We start from the raw sequence: 16,405 nt of genomic DNA, 5'->3' as shown, positions 1-16,405 counted from the left end.
GCTCAGCTTGATACAATGATCTTCACCACAGAGCCCCCATTTTGCCACCTGCGCATCTGTCAGAAAGAATGTGGTGTGAAAGTTGCAGCGTGAGATGTGGAGAATTCTGAAGATCTGCTGGTGTCCCTTTCATAAAAACATGAGACGAGCCTGCTGGAGGCCCATCAAGACCAGAATCCTCTTCACAAAGGGGCAAACTCTAATCGGAAGCTTCCTAGGCTTAGCTTCCTATCCAAACCAGGGCCTCACCTGGGATAGAGGCATTAATGGTGTTGATGGCTACCTAGGAGGAATTTGGGGCCTGGACAGACAGAAGGTTGCCAGGGTAACTGGATGGTAAGTGACAGGAAAAGAGAGTTTTTAGCAAAGTGTGCTGGGAAGAAGAAAAACTGGGGTCCATCTTGGGCAGGCGGGCTGAAGGCTGGCTGGGAGAGATGCCTTTGACTCCAGTGCTGCACTGATGTGGAGGACAAGCCCCTCTTGAAATGACCATGCTGTAAAATGCATTATTTTAAGGGGAAATTGCTCCATTATCTGCACAGCAGGAGGTGTTTAGTCAACAGTGCAAAGGCTGACCTGAAGCATTCCCTGCTGGTTACCTGCTTTCAGCAATAGGGGTCACTGTTTTCCAGACTTTGGCTGTGAACTGGGGTCCTACAAAAAAAAAAAAATTCAAGTTGTGCCCTACTGCTACAAATTGGGCCCCACTGGCTAGCCCTGAGTCTCATAGTTGCTGGGCCTGAGTTGCCCTGCCCTCGCATGAAGTCTTGGTTTTGCAATTTTGGGAGAGGGGAGACTGCGGCACTGGGAGCGGGCAAGCTGGCGAGGTTCCCTGGATTTAGAGGCCCTGGGCTTCAGCCTACTTAGCATATACATAAATCTGGCACTGCTGGGAGACCAGGGTTCAAATCTCCACTAAGCCCTGAAGCTCATTGGGTGACCTTGGGCCAGTCACTACCTCTCAGCCTAACCTACCTCGCAGGATTGTTGTGAGGATTAAATGAGGAGGGGTGGATATCCATGTACTTGAATTACCTGAACACAGAGAAAAATGTTTTATCAATGGATTGAACAAAATAAAGAATCAATAAAGTATAGTAGAAACTGTACGGCATGAAAGGTAGTGCAACAGAAAGCTGTCTCCCTTGTGCTTTGCTTATATTCCCTGCCCTTCTTACAACCGCTGGTGGAGCGGGTGACTCACAACTTTGAAATCTGTGCAGGATGCCAGCTGAAAACAGAGGCTTTGCGCCCATCAAATTGACAGATGGCGCGCAGACTGCCCTGCTAGGCAAAGACTCATCCATATTCTGAGTTAAAAGAAATATTGCCATTTTAAAAAAAATAAAAGGGAGGGGAGAAACATATTTAAAAGATAAAGGGTGGTGGTGGTGGTGGAAGCAGCAAGGGTTTGCTGGTCATTAATAATGGGAATAAAATCGAGGCGAAGGGCTTCACTTTAAAGACATGTTAAAGCTCCTTAATCTTCAAAGAGATAAGGGCAAGGCAGCTGTGTGTGCCAAGCGAGGAAGTTTATTCCGCCAGGCGGCAGGCGAGGCTCCGGAGAGTTTTGAGGGCACCGCAAAGGTTACCTCTGCAGCCATCGCAGGAGGGGGCCTCGGGGTAAACTTGAACTGAGCTTGACCGGGTTCTGATGCGAAAAAGGAGAGGAGGAAAGAGGAGGAAATGCCAAACGCATGAGGATGATCCTGCCTAGAGTCACGAGCAATTGCTCTCTCTGCTACAGCCTCTCTGCCATTGAGAAATGAAAGGCCTTTTCTTCTTCTGGATTTGGCATAGGACTTAGTTCAGGGAGGGGGAGTCTTTCCCAGCACAGGGGCCACATGTAAGTGGTGAGTAGGGCTAGAGGTGAACATGGGCGGAGCAATGCATGCAAATTTTATTTCTTTATTTGCTGTATTTGTATCCTACCTTTTCCACCAAGGAGCTCAAGGTGGGGTAACAACAACAACAACAACAATTTATTTATATGCTGCCCATCCGACTGGGATGTCCTGGCCCGTCTGAGGAGCTTCCAACAAATTAAAAACATTAAGCACATTAAAACATCAAACTTTAAAAGAGTCCCGATACAGGCCTGCCTTCGCATGTCTTCTAAAAGTCAGATAGTTGTTTATTTCCTTGGCATCTGACAGGAGGGCGTTTTGCGGTGGGGGGGGGGTGACTAGTGAGAAGGCCCTCTGCCTGATTCTCTGTAGATTTACTTCTCGCAGTGGGAGAACTGCCAGAAGGCCCTCAGAGCTAGATCTCAGTGTCTGGGCTGAACGATGGCAATGGAGACGCTCTTTCAGGTATTCAGAGCCGAAGCCGTTTAGGGCTTTAAAAACCAGCACTAATACTTCAAATGGTGCTTGGAAATGTACTGGGAGCCAATGTAGATCTTTTAGGACCAGTATTATATGGTCCTGGCAGCTGCTCCCAGTCACCAGTCTGGCAGCCACATTCTGGATTACAATCATACCTTGGTTTTCAAACAGAATGTGTTCCGGAAGTCCGTTCAACTTCTGAAACGTTCAGAAACCAAGGTGCGGCTTCCGATTGGCTTCCGATTGCTCAGGCGTGCCAGAAACAATAGCGGAAGCTGCATCAGATGTTCAGCTTCCAAAGAAGTTCGAAAACTGGAACACTCACTTCCAGATTTCAATCGTTCGGGAGCCAAAATGTACAAGTACCAAGGTGTTCAACAACCAAGGTACGACTGTAGTTGTAGTTTCCAAGTCACCTTCACAGTACACAGTACTTATTGCTCCTTGTTTAATCCCCACAACAACCCTGTGGGGTAGGTTAGGCTGAGAAATAACGATTGTAGCCCAAGGTCAACCAGTGAGCATCACGACTGAGTGAGGATTTGAACGCTGGTCTCGCAGGTCATAGTCCGGCACTGTAACCACCATGCCACACTGGCTTTCGGGACCTTTGTACAGTAGTTTAACATTTGTGTTGTAGGTTAGTGTTTACACATGCTAGCACACCCCTTTCTCTAGCCTCCATTTGGGCAAACAAGAGGCATGGTCAGAGTTGAAGGACACATTCCAGCCAACGTTCAAGGAGAAGAGGGCTAGTCACTATGGCTTTATTCTGCCTCTACTGTTGGGAGGCAAAAATGCTTCTGAATACCAGTCTCTGGTAGGAGGGAAGAGTGCTGTTGTGTTAAAGTTCTCCTTGTTGGCTTTCCACAGGCAACTGTTTGGCCACTGTGAACAGGATGCTGGACAACATAGGCCATTGGCCTGATCCAGCAGGCTCCTCTTAGGTTCTTAGGTTCACATGGCTTCCCCCCAAAGAATCCTGGGAATTGTGGTTTGCTCCTCCCCGAGCTTCAATTTTCAACACCCTTAACAAACAGAGCTCAGCCTGGGGCCCTCTAGATGTTTTGGACTACAACTCCCATCAACCCCTGCCAGGAGAGCCAATGGCTTATGGGAGCTCTGGTCCAAAACATTTGAAAGCTCCCAGATTGACAGAGTCTGCTTTTGTCAATCACAAAATAGGGCTAGGATAGAAACTGCTGAGGCAAAGAGCAGGTTTTCCAGGTCTCTTCAGGCCTCTTTGAAACTAAGAACAGATGACACTCTTTCAAGATCTCTACTTCCCCCTTGCTGAGTTTCACCACTAGGAACACCTGCTGTTCAGCATCCCTTGAAGGGGTGCTGAAGTGGAGATTCTGAAAAGTGGTTTCCATCTCCTCTGCCAGGGTGGTGTTTGTAGTTTATCATGGAGTTCAACATCAGTTTTTCTTCATCAGCCAGAGAGCCAAAGCTAACATAAGCACCCAGCTCCTCATTCATTACTCTTAACTGAGTCATAAAACACACCAGAGTTGGTTTTGTCATGATAGGTTTTTTGTTTTTTTAAACTTGATTTATGGCCTTTTCCACCGATGTAGCCTTTATGCTCCACCTCAGTTGCTGAGATCTTCTGATAGGCCCCCGAGAGAGAGAGAGAGAGAGAGAGAGAGAGAGAGAGAGAGAATTTTCATTAATATATATTGCAACTATTATTTAACCAAGTTGTAACATTTTCAATTTTGACTCCCTTCTCCCTCTTTCTGCGGTTCTTTACATTTATTTTCGTCCTTTACTGCATACTCCAAATTGCCTTAACTTATTCTTTTAATCGTCTGTTCTTGCATATATCTCCTATATATTTTTAAAACTGCAGATTTTTACAATAATCCTGCCAATGTATTGATCTGTTTACAGTTTGTTTGTAAATACTCAATAAACCTCTTCCATTCCTTTCTATAAAGTTTGTTGTCTTGACTTCTTATTCTTTTGGTAAGTATCTCTATTTCTGCATACTCCATTAGTTTCTGTATCCAATCTTCTTTTGTTGGGACCTCTTCATCCTTCCACTGTTGGGAAAATAACGTTATTGTAGCTGTAGTTGCATACATGGTTATCTTACAATTTTCAGTCAATACATTATTTACTATCAATTTTGCTGATTTTTTCTGTATCTATTAACTCCTTTTATAAAAGTGTCTCCACAGCTCATATATTCTAAAGCTTTAAATATAAAGTCCCAGGAGACATTATCAAATGCTTTCTCTGCATCTAAAAATATTAAGACTGCTTGTTTTTCATTTCTCAATTTTTAATATTCTATTACATCAATTATATTTCTGATATTATCTTTCATTTGTCTTCCTGGCAAGAATCCAGCCTGATCTTGATGGATTACCTCTTTTAATACAGCTTTCAAACTGTTGGCTAATATATCTGCAAAAGGTTTATAATCATTACTCAACAAAGATATAGGTTGATAGCTTTGAACCAGCTCTGGGTCTCTACCTTGCTTAGGGATCAAAATTATATAAGCACTCTTCCAGGATTCTGGCAACTCCCCTGCATTTCAGGTCATATTCATAATATCCTTTAAAGGTTGTATTAGGTAATCTTGTAGCTTTTTATACTATATTGCTGAAAGTCCATCAGATCCGGGTGCTTTCCCTAAATTTGCATGTAAAATTACTTGCTGTACTTCCATAATTGTCACTGGTCCAGTCAAAGATGTCATTTTATCTTTTGATATCTTAGGCATTTCACTGTCTTCTAAATGTTTACTCATTTCTTCTAAGTTACCCCGTTTCGCTCTGTATAGTTCTGTATAAAAACTCACAAATTGGTCTCTTATTTCTTTTGGTTTTTCCACTCCTCCTCCTATATTTATTTTATTATTACAGGTTTTTTCTTGTTTTTTATTTTTATTTGCCAAGCTAGTAGTTTCCCTGGCTTATTAGCCTGTTCAAATTGTTTCTGTTTTAAATATTTTATTTTCCATTCTAATTCCCAATTTATTATTATTGAATATTGTGTTTGAAATATCTTAATGCCCTGTTTCACAATCTCTTTTCAGGGGAATTTATTAATCTTTTTTTTCTACCTTTGTAGGTGAAAGATACTCCCTCTGGATTCTCCCAGCGATGGAATCCTTTTGGTGATCTCTCATGATCAAGGTTCAGGCTAGAAGCCATTGGTCATTGGATGTCCACGGACTCTAGTACAGGTAAAGGGACCCCTGACCATTAGGTCCAGTCGTTGCCGACTCTGGGGTTGCATGCTCCCTCGGCTAAGGGAGCCGGTGTACAGCTTACGGGTCATGTGGCCAGCATGACTAAGCCGCTTCTGGCGAACCAGAGCAGCGCACAGAAACGCCGTTTACCTTCCCGCTGGAGCGGTACCTATTTATCTACTTGCACTTTGACGTGCTTTCGGACTGCTAGGTGGGCAGGAGGAGGGACTAAGTAATGGGAGCTCACCCCGTTGTGGGGATTCGAACCGCTGACCTTCTGATCGGCAAGTCCTAGGCTCTGTGGTTTAATCCACAGCGCCACACGCGTCCCTCGGACTCTAGTAGAGAAAGATAAAAACTTTATCTATGCTGGGCATCATTTAATAAACAACTATCATGTTGCCTCTTGCTTGCCTTTTCTCTAGGCTTAAAGTCCCAAAGGCTGCAACCTTTCCTCATAGGGATGCCATTCCACTTGCACCAGGAGTTTGGGGAGGAGAAGGTGAAGGTGGGAAGAGACAGAGACAAACAGACAGAGGAAAAAAATGTTTTTAGGGACAAATAAATTGATTTCCAATAGGAGGTGTGCGTGTTGCAACTATTTTAAATCTGCCTTCCTTCACCTTGAGGCTCCCTGGGAGGAGAATGTAAAACTCCATAAATAAAAGACACTGGAAAAGATATCACAGGCTCATTGAGAAACATTTTGGAAGCTGAGCGAGAAGCGAGGGGAGTATGTGGCGGGAGAGGAGGGCAGCAGCCTGACAAGAGTGATTTAGAGTCCAGCTGAAAGAAAAAATGTCTCATTGCATTCTCCATAATGTACCCAGGACCTCGTAGGTAGTATTTTCACAAGTGAGGATGGATGGCAAAAACGGATGTATCCCCAAGTGAGACCCCCACACCTTGGTGTACAGCTTACTGGGGCCAGCTGGTTTCTCTTGAAGCTGGGGGGCCATGAGAGCATTCCTAGACACTCTCCCTCCTCCTTGTGTTTGTGACGTAGCTTGTTTACAATTGCCAGCAAGCTTGCACCAGCACCCAGCAGTTTGGGCCACATGCCAAGGCACCTACAGGGCCTTCCAAGGTGATATTTGCTGCTTCCCTCTCCCCTCACAACACACACACAACACAACACAATGGGCATCTGGGTCTGTGAAGCACCTTTCCCCATTTTTCACAACACTCTGGAGCAGCACTACATTGAGGCATTGTGGGAAATTTAAAATAGTGGCTCCTAACAGGCCACCACCAGGAGGCCACCCGCACAGCAAAGCAGGGGAAGAGGAACAAAAGCAGAACATCTTTCTCAGCCCTGCTTACAGGTTTGGGAAGCTCTTCTTCTTAACTGTTAGCTTTCCCCAGAACTTCTCTACGAGTGCAAAATCATCACCAAGGGAGAATTATGGTGCTTCCAGACAGTCTGGTTATTGAGCATTCATGGTGATCTCTTTGCAGAGGGGTGAGATGACATTGTCTATTTAATGAGCATCCACCCTGATTTATTTGCGGGGAGGTTAGACAATGTTGGTTATTTAATGTGCCTTGCAGACCACTGGCAGGTGGCCCTCAGCCATGGCAGACTTACACTTTGGGAGCCCTGAAGCTTTAACTCACATGGGGCCCCCTTCACAACCAGCAGTGCAATCTGGGTAACCACTGTTATCTTCTTCAACAGGGTTGTTCCATGACAGATCACCACACCTTTACAACATCTGTGCTACTGACTGTCAGACATTGGGATTGTTGAAATACAGTCATACCTCGGGTTACAGATGCTTCAGGTTGAGTTTTTTCAGGTTACGGACCTGCCGAAACACGGAAGTACTGGAACTGGTTACTTCCGGGTTTGGGGGGTCGTGCATGCGCAGAAGCGCTAAATCGCACTTTGCACATGCACAGAAGCGCCAAATCGCAATCTGCGTGTGCGCAGATGCACCACTGCAGGTTGCGAACGTGCATCCCGCACGGATCACATTCACAACCCGAGCATCCACTATATATACAACAACAAAATCAACTTGAGTTGTGACACTCAAATGGGTTCTACTAGAACCAAAAAAATTAAGCAAGGTGGGCTAAAGTTGCTTCTCGGGGACATCTGGGATTAGGGGCCTTGAAGCTTAAACATCATTAGTTTCATAGCAGATCCATCCCTGGAGACTGCATTCCTACAAATAGCCACATTTACTTCAGTGGAAACAGGCCATGTAGCAAGGAAAGTGTGCTGTCTCTGAGCCTGATTATCTCTTCAGGGATGGCTGAGCTATCGCTATGCTGCTGGAGCAATTGTGTTGGGGGATTGGATTCTGAGGAAGCCTTTTCCTGGCTCAGTTTCCCCTTTATTGCAGGAGCAACGAAGGGTGGTGGTTAAAGCACCAAGTGCTTTGCTGAAAAGGGTTGCTCATATGCCTGCTCTCCTTAGAGGACTTGTTTTTGGAATGATAAAAGGTAAAGGTAAAGGGACCCCTGACCATTAGGTCCAGTTGTGTCTGACTCTGGGGTTGTGGTGCTCATCTCGCTTTACTGGCCGAGGGAGCCAGCATGGCTAAGCTGCTTCTGGCGAACCACAGCAGCGCACGGAAACACCATTTACCTTCCCGCCGGAGTGGTACCTATTTATCTACTTGCACTTTGTGCTTTTGAACTGCTAGGTTGGCAGGAGCAGGGACCAAGCAATGGGAGTTCATCCTGTTGCGGAGATTTGAACTGCTGACCTTCTGATTGGCAAGCCCTAGGATCTGATGGTTTAACCCACAGCGCCATCCATGTCCCTTTTGGAATGATACCCTTGACCATTTTTGATGCCCTCCTCCGTACCCTTCCACTGAGATGTCAAGCAGATCTATGCACATTATCCAAAAGGGCGCCCCAAAGGACCAGAGATGGTTCCTTCTGACAAGTGTGGACCCTCCTTCGAAGCTCCATCCCTAGCTTGTCAGCTACACAGTTCTCTGAAACCAGTCTCCGAAACCTTTTCCCACCAGACCCACAGAGCCACTTGCTAACTAGGGAAAATGCACTATGGATGAAGTGCCCCAGATTGCCTGTTCTGTTGCTAATCCATCTCCATCAGGGGCAAGAGCTGTCGACAGGGGGAATGGAAGCAAGTAAGTCCGTCATCCCAGCTGAAGTCTGGAAGTGGGGGGAAGGAGCAGAGCCCCCAGGGATCCGAAACACTCCAATGCACAAGAGCAGGTACACTCAAATAATCAGCAAAATGGTACAGCAGCTGCCAGCTTCAGGAAATCAATTAGACGGGAGGATGCTGGGTCACTTTCTCTTCTTGTTCCCCCTTCCATTGTTGTTTTTCTTCCAGGAAAATGTCTTAAGGTTAGGGTTGTGGAGATGCTTTTCTGCTGCTGGATGAAGCAACTCTCCCCGGCCTGCCTTCACAGCTAGAGTGCAAGGGAGCTCACTCACCAAGGGATCTGTGTTTCCTCTTATTTCATGTTAGAGAGAGAAAGAGAGAGAGAGAGAGATGGGAGGGGGGATGTGTGTGTGTGCGCTGCTTGGCCATTCTTTCAAGAGATCCCTCAGGATGGGCATTTTTCACATTTTACCTCCAGGAAGTTCTCCATTCCATTTCGATACTCAAATACATGTACACAGCATATATTTAAATCATGGTGCTTCCTTAAAAAACTAAAAAACCTGAGAACTGCAGTGTACCTCTCACAGAACTACAATTCCCAGCACCCTTAACAAAATACAGTTCCCAGGATTTTAATTATTTTTTTGGGGGGGGGGGAGGTGTCAGCACATCCTTATACTCCACTCTTCAACCACAAGTGGAATAAAAAGTTTTCAGCAGGCATTTAAAAGTTGGCACAGAAGACACCTGCTGACTTTCTGTTGGCGAAGAGTTCTGCAGGATTGGGCAGATGACACTAAAGGGTCAGTTTCTCTTCGTTGTCAAGCACGCCTCGTCAGCTTGGGGGAATAACTGGCAGAGGCTTTCCAGGATTTCAGAGTGAGGTATTCCCCAGCCTTACCTGAAGATGCCAGGAATTGGACCAGGTTCCTTCTGCCTGCAAAACAAATCACAAACTGATGTGGAAGCAACCTTAAAATAACAAGAATAACAAGAATAATAGTAATTTATTATTTATACCCTGCCCGTCTGGCTGGGTTTCCCCAGCCACTCTGGGCGGCTTTCAACAAGAGATTAAAAATATATTAAAACACCAGTCATTAAAAACTTCCCTAAACAGGGCTGCCTTCAGATGTCTTCTAAACATCAGAGAGTTGTTTATTTCTTTGACATCTGATGGGAAGGCGTTCCACAGGGCGGGTGCCACCACCGAGAAGGCCCTCTGCCTGGTTCCCTGTAACCTCACTTCTCACAGTGAGGGAACCACCAGAAGGCCCTTGGAGCTGGACCTCAATGTCCGGGCAGAACGATGGGGGTGGAGACGCTCCTTCAGGTATACTGGGCCAAAGCAGTTTAGGACTTTAAAGGTCAGCACCAACACTTTATGCTCGGAAACGTTAAGAGTAAACTAAACATGAGGCATCAAGAGAACCCAGAATTGACATATTCATCCTTTCCCAGCTATCTGTTGATGAGATGACATATTGTCCAACCTCTTCAGAACCCAAAACTGGGATGTGTGTCTTCTGGGATGTGCTCCTGGGCACTTCGCTTGACCCATGTGCCTCATTCTCATGCCGAAAAAGAGCTTTCTCTGGGTCAAGAGCTCAGCATATGATCACAGCACCCACAATGGTCTCCATGATCTTGCGTAAAAAAACCAGGATGTCCCTTTCCCCCTCAAGGCACTTGGCAAGTATGAGATGATCCCCACGACTCTCTTTTTCCAGAGAATAGGATCTGCACAAGGGAACACTGATGCACATTCCATTGAAGTCCTTAGGTTGCCCATCCATTGTCTCAGCTAGGAAGTTGGTTTTCTGGCAGCAGGTAAGTGGCCTTTAACCCCACGGACAGAGGGCCTGTGGCTAAGACTCAGCAGAGACAGGCTCCAGGATGACTCCTCATTTGCTAATTCCCTCCTGAAAAGCTGGAGCCACTGTCACTTCTCATTAAGAGAGCCTAATACCCGCCTCGGTTAATTTTCAAGCCGACCGGTTAAGCATATGAATCAATCTGCCCACCTCCCCCCTTGAGACATTTGTGGTGCAGTCATATATATGCATACTCGGTCAGAAGTGAGTAGCCATAGGTTCTATCAAATGTAGTGCTAAGCTAAAGTTTGCCCACATTCACACCATGCATTTAAAGTACTGTGACACCACTTTAAGCAGTTGTGGCTTCCCCCAAAGAATTCTGGGAGCTGTGGTTTGTTAAAGATGATGAGAGTTGTTAGGAGGACCCCCCCCCCCCCCCCGCCAGCTACCAGAGTGATCTTCACAGGGGACTCTGGGAATTGTGGCTCAGTGAGGGGAAAAGGGGTCTGCATGGGCAAAAGAAGCCTGAAACTCCAAACTTCCTAGACTGTCTTGATGACCTAACCTGTGCTGACCTTCGTCCTGATGCTACATTGATACCTTTAGGGCTGCTTCGTCCCCTCATGAGACAGGAGACATCTTGCAGGTCTTTGCTGAAATCGAGAACAAAGCACGATCCCTTCCACCTCCAACTTGGGCCACCATACATTTAAAGCACCGTGACACCACTTTAAATAGCCATGCCTTCCCCCAAAGAATTCTGGGATATGTAGTTGGTTAATGGTGCTGAGAGTTGTTAGGAAATCCGTATTCCCCGCCTAGAGCTATAATTCTCAGAGTGGTTTAACAGTCAATGACTATTTAGATAGATAGGTGATAGACAGATGGTTGATTGATGATAGATAGAGATGATAGATGATAGATAGATATAGGTAGGTAGGTAGGTAGGTAGGTAGATGATAGATATAGATGGATAGATGATAGATAGATAGATAGATAGATAGATAGATAGATAGATAGATAGATAGATAGATAGATGATAGATAGATGATAGATAGATAGATAGATGATAGATAGATATAGATAGATAGATAGATAGATAGATAGATAGATAGATAGATGATAGATAGATGATATATAGATGATAGATAGATGATAAGTAGATGATAGATGACAGATATTTTGGGGGGAAATCAGTTATAAAGAAATAAAGTGATACAGAGAATAAAAAGGGTGGAAAGTGAAGGAAAAAGGAACAAAGATGCCTATATATGTGTGTGTGTATACACACACACAAAACACACACACGCAAATGAAATTCTTATATAAACATTCTTATATAAATTGATATAGTGTTATTATCCTAATACATATGTAGATATGAATAGCATACTACATTTAATAATAGTAATAAAGAAGAAATTAGCAAATGCAAAATTCTGTCTGAAGACTAGTTGCACACTTCGAATACTTGGTGTCATCCATCAAGAAAGGAACTTATTGCTTGCACTACTAGTCTGCTGACACTGGGGGTCCCCCCTCATACACTAAAGTTTAGTGACTACACTGTGGGCAGGAGCCTTTCAGTCGGGTGACCCTAGCAATGCTTGTCCCTGTGTTCTTTAGCACTGCCTGCTGTCCTGGTGGTGGCGGCCAACCCTGCAGCCCTGGTATGGTGCATGGCTCAGATAAACGTGGGGAGGTTGGGATCTGCAACAATGCCTAGGTGGGAGTTTGCCCAAGCAGAAACATATAGCCCGTTCTGAGCGCTACAGGGAACCCAGGAAGCTGCCTTTTACTGAGTCAGACCATTAGTACATCTAGATCATTACTGTCCACACTGACTGATAGCAGCTGCCAAGGATTTTTAGGACTGGCATTGCCCAGTCCTAGCAGGAGAAGCCAGGGACTGAACCAGGGACCTTCCATATGCAATGCTGGGATGTGAATAGATGCTAGGAAAGGATATATTTATTAGATGTTTTCCTTCCTCGTGTTTGTGATTTCAATAGAGTGCTGTCACTTTGCAGTGTAAGAGAGAAGCTTAGATAGGATAGTATTAGCTTTTTAGTTTAAGTAGTCTAGGATGCTTTAAGGTAGACTGGATTCTCCTAAATTGCAGAATTTTAAATACCCGTCATCGTCCTTGGCTTCACTCAATTTTGTTTCTAACCATTTTCTTCTAGTTGTGCGGGTGGGGATGGGGAGGGGCCTCACAAGTAGAGTAGCCTAGAGCCTCTCTTCATCTAAATCCAGCCCAGTTTGGGAGTCCTGCTAGGGAGTTCTCCACAGGCAACTGGCTGGCTGCTGTGAGAACAGGATGTCGGGCTCAATGGGCCACTGGCTTCTTATGTTCTTACATTTTTGACTTCAGGTGTCAAAATAACTGGACTTGCCTTGGGTGCTCTGCACCATAGAAGCCAGGTCCTAATAACAATAACAATAACAATAACAATAACAATAACAATAACAATAACAATAACAATAACAATAACAATAACAATAACAATAACAATAACAACAACAACAACAACAACAACAACAACAATAACAATAACAATAAATTATTATTTATACCCCGCCCATCTGGGCAGCTTCCAAAAGAATATTAAAATACAATAGTCTAAAGGTAAGGATAAAGGGACCCCTGACCATTAGGTCCAGTCGTGACCGACTCTGGGGTTGCGGCGCTCATCTCGCTTTATTGGCCGAGGGAGCTGGTGTACAGCTTCCGGGTCATGTGGCCAGCATGACTAAGCCGCTTCTGGCGAACCAGAGCAGCGCACGGAAACGCCGTTTACCTTCCCACTAGAGCGGCACCTATTTATCTACTTGTACTTGGACATGCTTTCGAACTGCTAGGTTGGCAGGAGCTGGGACCAAGCAACGGGAGCTCACCCCGTCACGGGGATTCGAACCGCCAACCTTCAGATCAGCAAGTCCTACAGTCTGTGGTTTAACCCACAGTGCCACCCGCGTCCCTTATACAATAGTCTACTAAACATTAAAAGCTTCCCTAAACAGGGCTGCCTTCAGATGTCTTCTAGGGGTTGAGATCCATTCACTCCCCCCCATAAAATATTTGAGGGGTTCCCCCCCCAAAACAAAAGTTGATGGGCGGTGCCATTCAAATAGTGTGCGTGTGCCGTCTCATGTGATTGGTTATGTGGGGTAGCACTCACCTGCCCCCTCCAAATATTCTATTTAAGTTGGCACCCCTGCTCTGCACTCTAACTTGGAAAGGGTCAATCATTTCTTGGCAACCACCCGCCACCAGCTCTGCATCAAGGCCTGCGCTGTTCCCGCAAACAGCCACCCTCGCCTGCCCTGCAAATTGATCAGCTGAGCGAATATCAGTCCCTGAGTGGCAGGAGATAGGAAAGGGGCCTCGATAAGATGTTTCAAGTGGCAGCTTGCTGTAAACATTCCCAGTGGGGCTGTTAGATTAGAGCTCTGGGAAAAAATGCTTCCCCGGTGTGCCAAGGCTGGGTTTGGGGCTGGCGGGAGGTGGGCTGTTGAAAAGTAAGGGGAGGAGATGGGAGGGGGCAGCGGGCGGGCAAGGGTGTCTGATGAAGAGCTTGGCTGACAGAACGTCTTGCTCACAGTACCTGCAACTCTGGGACTTGTAAATGCCACACACAGACACGAAAAGGAGTCGTGTATATTTGGAGAAGGTGCCGACTGCTTCAGGCTGACTCAGAGGGAGGAGGGAGGGAGAGGCCCCATCCTCACTCTAAATTTAAAGCAGTGCTATACTGGATTAACAAGACATGGCTCCCTGCCCCCCCCAAAAAAAACCATCCTGGGAACTGTAGTTAAGGGTGCTGTGAGTTGTCAGGAGGATCCACAGAACTGCAGTTTTCAGGACGGTTTAACAACCAATCCTTCTTCCCAGGGAGCTCTGGAAATGTAGGTCTCTGAGGGCCATGTTGTTTGTTGTTGTTTAGTCGTTTAGTCGTGTCCGACTCTTCATGACCCCCTGGACCAGAGCACGCCAGGCACTCCTGTCTTCCACTGCCTCCCGCAGTTTGGTCAAACTCATGCTGGTAGCTTCGAGAACACTATCCAACCATAATAATAATAGTAAAAATTTATTATTTATACCCCACCCATCTGGCTGGGCTTCCCCAGCCATCTTGTCCTCTGTCGTCCCCTTCTCCTTGTGCCCTCCATTTTTCCCAACATCAGGGTCTTTTCCAGGGAGTCTTCTCTTCTCATGAGGTGGCCAAAGTATTGGAGCCTCAGCTTCAGGTCCTGTCCTTCCAGTGAGCACTCAGGGCTGATTTCCTTAAGAATGGATAGGTTTGATCTTCTTGCAGTCCATGGGACTCTCAAGATTCTCCTCCAGCACCATAATTCAAAAGCATCAATTCTTCTGAGGGCCATAAAAGGTAAAGGTACCCCTGCCCGTACGGGCCAGTCTTGACAGACTCTAGGGTTGTGCGCCCATCTCACTCAAGAGGCCGGGGGCCAGCGCTGTCCAGAGACACTTCCGGGTCACGTGGCCAGCGTGACATCGCTGCTCTGGCAAGCCAGAGCCGCACACGGAAACGCCGTTTACCTTCCCGCTAGTAAGCGGTCCCTATTTATCTACTTGCACCCGGGGGTGCTTTCAAACTGCTAGGTTGGCAGGCGCTGGGACCGAACAACGGGAGCACACCCCGCCGCGGGGATTCGAACCGCCGACCTTTCGATCGGCAAGCCCTAGGCACCGAGGCTTTTACCCACAGCACCACCCGCGTCCCCCTCATGACTGTTTAAAGTTGTACGAAGTGGCTTTAAACATACAGTGCAGATGGCAGGGTTGGATTCGTCATCGTCGTTCAGTCGTCTTAGTCGTGCTCCACTCTCCGTGACCCCATGAACCAGAGCGTGCCTTGGAATTTCTTCTCAAAGCTTCTCCTTTTGTCCATGGAGTGTTCAAGGCAAAATACTGGAGTGGGTTGCCAGTTCCTTCTCTGCAGGGTTGGATTACTTGATTGCAATTCTAAGCTCCGTTTGACATCCCACACTCAGAAACCTCAGAACGCTGAGGGCTCAGGGCAAATTCTAGCAAATGCCAAACAAAATACTGTATTTCCCCGTCTATAACATGCCCCCATGTATAAGATAAAAGATAAAGGGATCCCCGACCATTAGGTGCAGTCGTGGCCGACTCTGGGGTTGCGGCACTCATCTCACTTTATTGACCGAGGGAGCCAGTGTACAGCTTCCGGGTCATGTGGCCAGCATGACTAAGCCACTTCTGGCGAACCAGAACAGTGCACGGAAACGCTGTTTACCTTCCTGCGGGAGCGATACCTATTTATCTACTTGCACTTTGATGTGCTTTCGAACTGTTAGGTGGGCAGGAGCTGGGACCGAGCAACGGGAGCTCACCCCGTTGCGGGGATTCAAATAGCCGACCTTCTGATTGGCAAGTCCTAGGCTCTGTGGTTTAACCCACAGCGCCATTCGCATCCCTCTGATGTATAAGACACCCCCCCCCTATTTTGGGGGACTCAGTTTTAAGAAAATGAGGGGAGGTGGCCCAAAATTGGTGAGCCTCTCCCCCCACGCAGCTGCGGGCAGGAAACACTCCCTAGATCATTTCCTGCACACGGCGGCAATCTCCCTAGATGCCGCTGCATGGGGGAAACAATCCAGGGAGTGCTTTCTGCACGCAGTGGCATTGGGGGAAGTTGCGCTCCCGCAAACCAGCTGGTTGGGGGTGTGCAGCTTCTCTCCCCCCCCATGCAACTGCAGGCAGGAAACACCCCCAAAATTGCTCCCCGCTCACTGTGGCATCGAGGGAAGTCGTGCTCCCGCCAACCGGCTGGCTGGCGGGCATGCCGCTTCTCCCCCCCCCCCCATGCCACTATCCATGTAATGGATGACCCCAGTTTTTTGACATGATTTTTTTTTTATATAGTCATATTTATTAAAATTTCCAATAATAACAGAATAGAAAAAATAGAAA

The 16,405-nt window shown here is 46.5% G+C and overlaps 1 long non-coding RNA gene across 1 annotated transcript; it reads left to right on the top strand.

Moving 5' to 3' along the window:
* The first annotated feature begins 2,240 nt into the window (after nucleotides 1–2,240).
* LOC308576182 lies at nucleotides 2,241–6,037 on the top strand. The gene is made up of 3 exons (XR_014003132.1): nucleotides 2,241–2,312; nucleotides 5,415–5,529; nucleotides 5,961–6,037. It is a non-coding gene; the product is annotated as an uncharacterized lncRNA (long non-coding RNA).
* Nucleotides 6,038–16,405: the final 10,368 nt, after the last annotated feature.

The sequence above is a fragment of the Podarcis bocagei genome (assembly GCF_964188305.1).
Source record: "Podarcis bocagei genome assembly, chromosome: 16".
Lineage (NCBI taxonomy): Eukaryota > Metazoa > Chordata > Lepidosauria > Squamata > Lacertidae > Podarcis > Podarcis bocagei.
The sequence above is the reverse complement of the archived record's forward strand: the minus strand, read 5'-3'. Positions and strand labels throughout refer to the sequence as shown.